Genomic DNA, 6,330 nt, shown 5'->3' with positions numbered 1-6,330 from the left:
TAGTTTAATTGCCAAATTTTGTGAAAATTTGAAAAATTTTCAACTAAATGAATTCAAAATCATGTTTATACATATTTATGAACCATAAAACTAGGTATTAATGCCGAAATTATTGTTACCTCAGAGAGAACATAAATGAAGAAACAACCCAAAACGTTAGAATTCATTTAAAATGGAATAGAGGAGAATAAAAAGGCAAAGAAAAAAATAAATAAAAGCTAAGTGTGGGAAGAATTTATCAAGTTATTTAAAACACATATCACATATGTTTGTACAAGATTATTACAGGTACTTTTGTTTTGGACGATTTTAATCAGTTTTACCTAATTTACTGTAATATATTTGAAAGAAAGATGGATCTGCACGATGAATCAATTCCATCATTAAAAGGAAGTAAAGTCTTCTGAAAAAGACACGCGCTTCTTGATTTAGGTCAAGAAATTGTCGTCCAGACCAGCTGTAGGTTGACGAAAAATCTAGAAAAGTCATCTCTAAAATCAGTAGAAAATCCACAGACCTCAGCATCAAACAGGGTCGCCAAGTGGTCAGACTTATCCTAACCATGAGAGGATCTGTCTCGTAAAATGGGGAGGGCGCGGTGCAAATTAGCTTGATAAGACTAATGAATCAGACCCCCAGAAAGGATAATCTCCTTAAAGATTAAAAATCAGATTTTAAGCCTGATATTACTCAATCCTTGAGATTGACTTTAAAGATTGAGAATTACAAACTCATGGAATTCAATGATATCTAAACTCGAGCTTGAACGAGAAAATATTTTGATCAAATTAAAACCGATTTGTTTTCTGAAAACCTATTTTCAATGCGTTCATTACCATTGAACGTAAAATCCTAGGAATTCACCTAGAATTCATTAGGTCACCTGAACAAATCGGGTGTCAACCGTAAGAACGGTGGTTGTATAGCATGGTCAAAGACAGGACCTTGTGCCAGACCGAAAAATTATAGGGTGATCTTTACTATTTCTCTTACAAAGGATAGTAATTGCATCCGACACGTTGTGGACCATGAACAAATGCATGTCATTAGACATTGCCTTAACAGTTGCTTGTTCAACGCTTTCCTTTAAAACCGGACAGTAGTTTACCGAAAGGTAATATACGGAGCAAGTATACTGGACGTGTGCTTTCCTAATACAAGGTTAGCAAGTGGGTGACACAAAACCATAAGTTTTGAGCTAAAATTTTCAAATCTGAAACCCACCAAACCCACAAAAACAATTTGCAAACACCGGTGAAGGGTTATTCCGGAAAACTTATCTAGGGTAAAAGCTAGAATGAATTTTCAAAAGATCAAATGTTTTCATAAAGATCCAAATTCTTTAAAGGATCTAAATTTTCATAGTCATGTGGGACTGTAAACCACATCGTTACTATCATTGTTTATACCGCCGTATCAAAATCACTGATGTATAAAGTGTGAGAATAAAAAAAAAAGTGATTCGAGTGAAGTGTGATTTTATTTCAAGTTATGTATTGCTTGAGGACAAGCAACGTTCAAGTGTGGGGATATTTGATAGTGCTCCATATGAACATATATTTAGGCACAATATCCTTCAATATGTAAAGCTTTTAGTTACTATTGTTCTATTTTTATGTAATAATCGTTTAAATAAATAAGTGCGAAGACAAAAGAAGAAAACGGCGATTTGAAGACGCAAACGACCAAAAAGCCTAAAAGTACAAAGTACAATCCAAGTGGTTCAATTTATTGATAAGAAACGTCTAAAATTGACAAGAGTACAAGCCGCGAAACGCAAACTACAAGATATCTAAGCGTACAAAAGGATGTTCGAAAATCCGGAACCGAGACATGAACCGAGCATCAACGCGCGAGTCAACGGAGCTAAAAGTACAAGTCAACTATGCACAAGAATATAATATAATATATAAATAATTATATAAATTATATATATATTTATTTATTATGTCGACAAGCAAATGGCCAAAAGTTTGTGAGCTGGAATCAGAATCTCCACGATCGCGGAGCTGTGAAGGCTTAAAACTCCACGATCGCGGAGCAGCCCTGACACAATTTCCCCTATAAAAGCCAACGAATTCTGCCGAACTCCACACCCCATTTCTATCTATCTATCTCAGTTTATATTTATATTTATATTTTATAATTATAATTTTAATTTTAAGTTAATAATAATGAGGTTATTGTAAGAATGTTTTACAGGTTTTAAAGTCGGAACTCTGTCCGTGTAACGCTAAGCGATAAATAATCACTGTAAGCTATGTTCTTCTTTTTAAATTAATGTATCGTAACTAAGTTAATATTATGCTTATTTGAGCCAAAGTAATCGTGATGTTAGACTAAATATTAAGACGGGGTTATTAGATTTTGTACCATAATTAAGGTTTGGACAAAAGACCGACACTTGTGGACATTGGACTATTGACTATTAATATATAGGGGGTATTGTCTAATCGAATGACAACTCATTGGAACCTGTCGAACCTATCTTCAAATTAGTTAATCTAATAATTATTAAAATGATTATGTATGTTGTATTTAGTGACGTTTATACGACATCTTTTACGATCATTTAATTAATTATTCGGGTTGGGTAATTGATTATTCATTCTGATCAAGTGGGTAAATTAATATTCATATCTCATTAAAACAGGGGTGGATTACATACAAGGATAATTGATGTAATTGTTAACAAATTATTAAAACCTTGGATTACACGCAATCGATAACCTGGTGTAATTATTAACAAAGTATTAAAACCTTGTTACAGTTCGAATCCCTAATTAGTTGGAATATTTGACTTCGGGAATAAGGTTAATTTGATGAGCATTTTATAATTATGACCGATGGACTATTATGGACAAAAACCAGATAGGTATCAAATAAACCAGGACAAATGACAATTAACCCAGATAAATAAATTAAAATCAAAACGTCAAGCATCATGATTACGGAAGTTTAAATAAGCATAATACTTTTATTTCATATTTCATCGTACCTTTATTTACTATCATTTTAATTACTGCAATTTACTTTATTGCAATTTAAATTCTGTCATTTATATTATCGTCATTTATCTTTACGCTTTATTTAAAATCGACAAACCGGTCATTAATCGGTAAAACCCCCCTTTTATAATAATAATAATAATACTATTATACTACTAATATATATATATATATATATATATATATATATATATATATATATATATACAAATATAATTGTTTAAAAATATAGTGTACGCAATAAGCCGTCTCCCTGTGGAACGAACTTGACTTACTAAAAACTACACTACTCTACGATTAGGTACACTGCCTGTAAGTGTTGTAGCAAGGTTTAGGTATATCCACTCTATAAATAAATAAATAACTTGTGTAAAATTGTATCGTATTTAATAGTATTTCGTAGCAAAAATATAACTATTTCGTACCCCTCTGCTTTAACATCAAGTATTTTGGCGCCGCTGCCGGGGAACTCGGCGAAACGCTATATTTTTATCTCTAAAAATATTTTGTATTTATTATAAGTGTTAAAAAAATATAAAAATATAAAAAAAGTTATATTTTTAAGATTTTGTTATAAAATTATTTTTATTTTAAGTTTTAAAATATAAGTTTCTTTTTATTTTATAAAAATTATCTATCTATTATTTTATAAAACTCTTAAAAAAATAAAAAAATTAAATAAATACGAACTGGGCCAGATTAATTTCGAAACCCAAAACAGTTTTTAATTAAAATTTCGAATTGGGCCGAACCTGTTTTAGCCCAGTACCAGCCCGGAACTATTAAACTCTGCAATCTCGGAGCTTAGAAGTAACAAACTGCAGCGATCGCGGAGAGGATCTGATAGCTAATACCTAGGATCATTAATTACACAATTAGGCTTAATTAATTTATTATTATTAATAAAATCTAATTAGGGTTAGTTTATTAAATTAGTTAATATTTTTAGTTTCAATATTTATTTAGTTTTATTAAGTTTAATAATTATTATTTAATATATAAATTAATACTTTTATAAAATAATAATATAAAAATAATAATTTTATAAAAATAAGTAATTTTATCATTTTTTATATCTTTTTATAAATTGTATATTTTAATCTTTTAATTTGTAATTTGTATTTTTATCGTTCGTAATTAGTTTTAAACTTAGTATTTTGCCGTAGTTATTTTATACTTCTAGATTTTTAGGCTTTGCCGTAAAATCCCTTAAGTGCTTTTTCTTTAGATTAAGATTTAGGCGCCTTAGAAATTTACGACATCGCTTATCGCTTTAGTTTTAATAAATTTTAGTGCCTTTTTAAGTTATTGCCGTTTTGGATATAGAATACCTTTTAAGCTTTAATATATTTAGACGCTAAGTTTCGACGCTGCATTTTATTATTTTCGACGCTTAATTTTTCGACCTTTTATTTTTCGACGTTTTTCGACGCACTATTTTTCTTTCTTATTTCTCGACGCTATAGTTTTTAGGACATAGAATTTTCTATTTCTTCTCTAAAATTTCAAAACGAAAAATTATTTTAAGTGGTTAAATTAATAGACATCCAAAATTTTCTGGTTCGTAGTAATAGTTGGATTTATTAGTGGCGAGTTGTGGGCTTCCAATTTAAAGGTCCTGGCTACCTGCTGTATCTATTGGCTGTTCGAAACGTGGGCAAAATCAGAAAAGTCTATTAATTTGATAGCTTATATAATTTTTATCTTTTATAACTAATAGGATATTTAGTGAATGCACCGAGCAAAACGTTAACCACCTTTCATACGTTCACCACCTGTAACCCGATCAAGACATCTAGCCAATATTATCACCGTTGATTTTTCTTTAGAATCGTCATCTAGTCGACCAAGTACTCCAATTCAAATTTTCGATAATCCATTTTTTAAACCCGACTTCACTACCGAGAACCCAGAGGATATTCAAGGACAATTCCAAGATCCAGAACCACTAATCATTACTCCTGAACAACAAACCGTTAAATCAGAATCCTCTAGTGATTCGTATTCAACAAATTCAATAATGGAAAATCTGGAACCTCTAAGTATGGAAGATAGAATGAGAGCCACACGCACGGGCCAAGGTCACGCCATTATTAAACCAAACATTAATGCACCAGATTGTGAAATCAAAGGACAAATCCTACACATGGTAACTAATCAATGCCAATATAGTGGTACGCCAAAAGAAGATCCAAATGAACATCTTCGTACCTTTAATAGGATCTGTACTCTATTTAAAATCCGAGAAGTTGAGGATGAACAGATATATCTCATGTTATTTCCCTGGACTTTAAAGGGAGAAGCCAAAGATTGGTTAGAATCGTTACCTGAAGGGGCGATTGATACATGAGATGTCTTAGTTGAAAAATTTCTTAAACAATTCTTTCCGGCATCTAAAGCCATGAGACTTCAAGGAGAAATTGTTACGTTCACGCAAAAGCCAAATGAAACTCTATATGAGGCGTGGACAAGATTCAGAAAATTGTTGAGAGGATGTCCTCAACATGGTTTAGATACTTATCAAATAGTACAAATATTCTACCAAGGTGTCGACGTTGCTACACGAAAAGACATCGACATAGAGGCTGGTGGTTCCATTATGAAGAAAACCGCAACTGAAGCTTACAAAATTATTGATAACACAACATCCCACTCACATGAGTGGCATCAGGAAAAAGATATTTTTCGATCATCTAAAGCGGCTAGAGCCGATTCTAGCCATGACTTTGATTCCGTTTCCGCAAAAATAGATGCTTTCGAGAGACAAATAGAAAAGATGAATAAAGATATTCACGCAATACTTAACAAAAAGATTGTCACATCGAGCAAACGATGGAACAATGAGAGAATGTTTCCTACATGAACCAAAGGCTGGGAAATAATTATCAAAATAATTATCAACAGCCAAGGCCAAACTTTAATCGAAATCAAAACATTCTTTACAATCCAAAGGGACCCAACAATAACTCGTTCAACCAACAAGGTCTGAATAACCAACCAACTCAAAACAACACTTTCAATCAACAAAGACCTGGCTTATATAAACCACCACGACAAACCGAAGAGAAAAAGTCAAATCTAGAAGAAATGATGGCAAAGCTAATGGAATCTCAAACACAATTTATTACATCTCAAACCCAAACAAATGAGAGGTTTGATCAGTCATTAAAAACTCAACAAGCTTCCATTTTGAATCTAGAAAAACACGTAGGTACTCTTGCTAGCATGATGAGTGAGAGGGAACAAGGAAAGCTACCGAGTAATACTGAAGTAAATCCTCGGAATGAGAATGTTAATATGGTGTCAACAAATCCTGAAAAAC

At 31.8% G+C, this 6,330-nt stretch overlaps 1 non-coding gene across 1 annotated transcript; it reads right to left on the bottom strand.

Moving 5' to 3' along the window:
• Positions 1-5,412: 5,412 nt before the first annotated feature.
• Positions 5,413-5,519, bottom strand: LOC139895212 (small nucleolar RNA R71). Its single transcript, XR_011775674.1, has one exon. It is a non-coding gene; the product is annotated as a small nucleolar RNA R71 (small nucleolar RNA).
• Positions 5,520-6,330: the final 811 nt, after the last annotated feature.

This window comes from Rutidosis leptorrhynchoides, chromosome 2, assembly GCF_046630445.1.
Source record: "Rutidosis leptorrhynchoides isolate AG116_Rl617_1_P2 chromosome 2, CSIRO_AGI_Rlap_v1, whole genome shotgun sequence".
Taxonomy (NCBI): Eukaryota; Viridiplantae; Streptophyta; class Magnoliopsida; order Asterales; family Asteraceae; genus Rutidosis; species Rutidosis leptorrhynchoides.
This window is presented reverse-complemented; position numbering and strand designations above follow the sequence as displayed.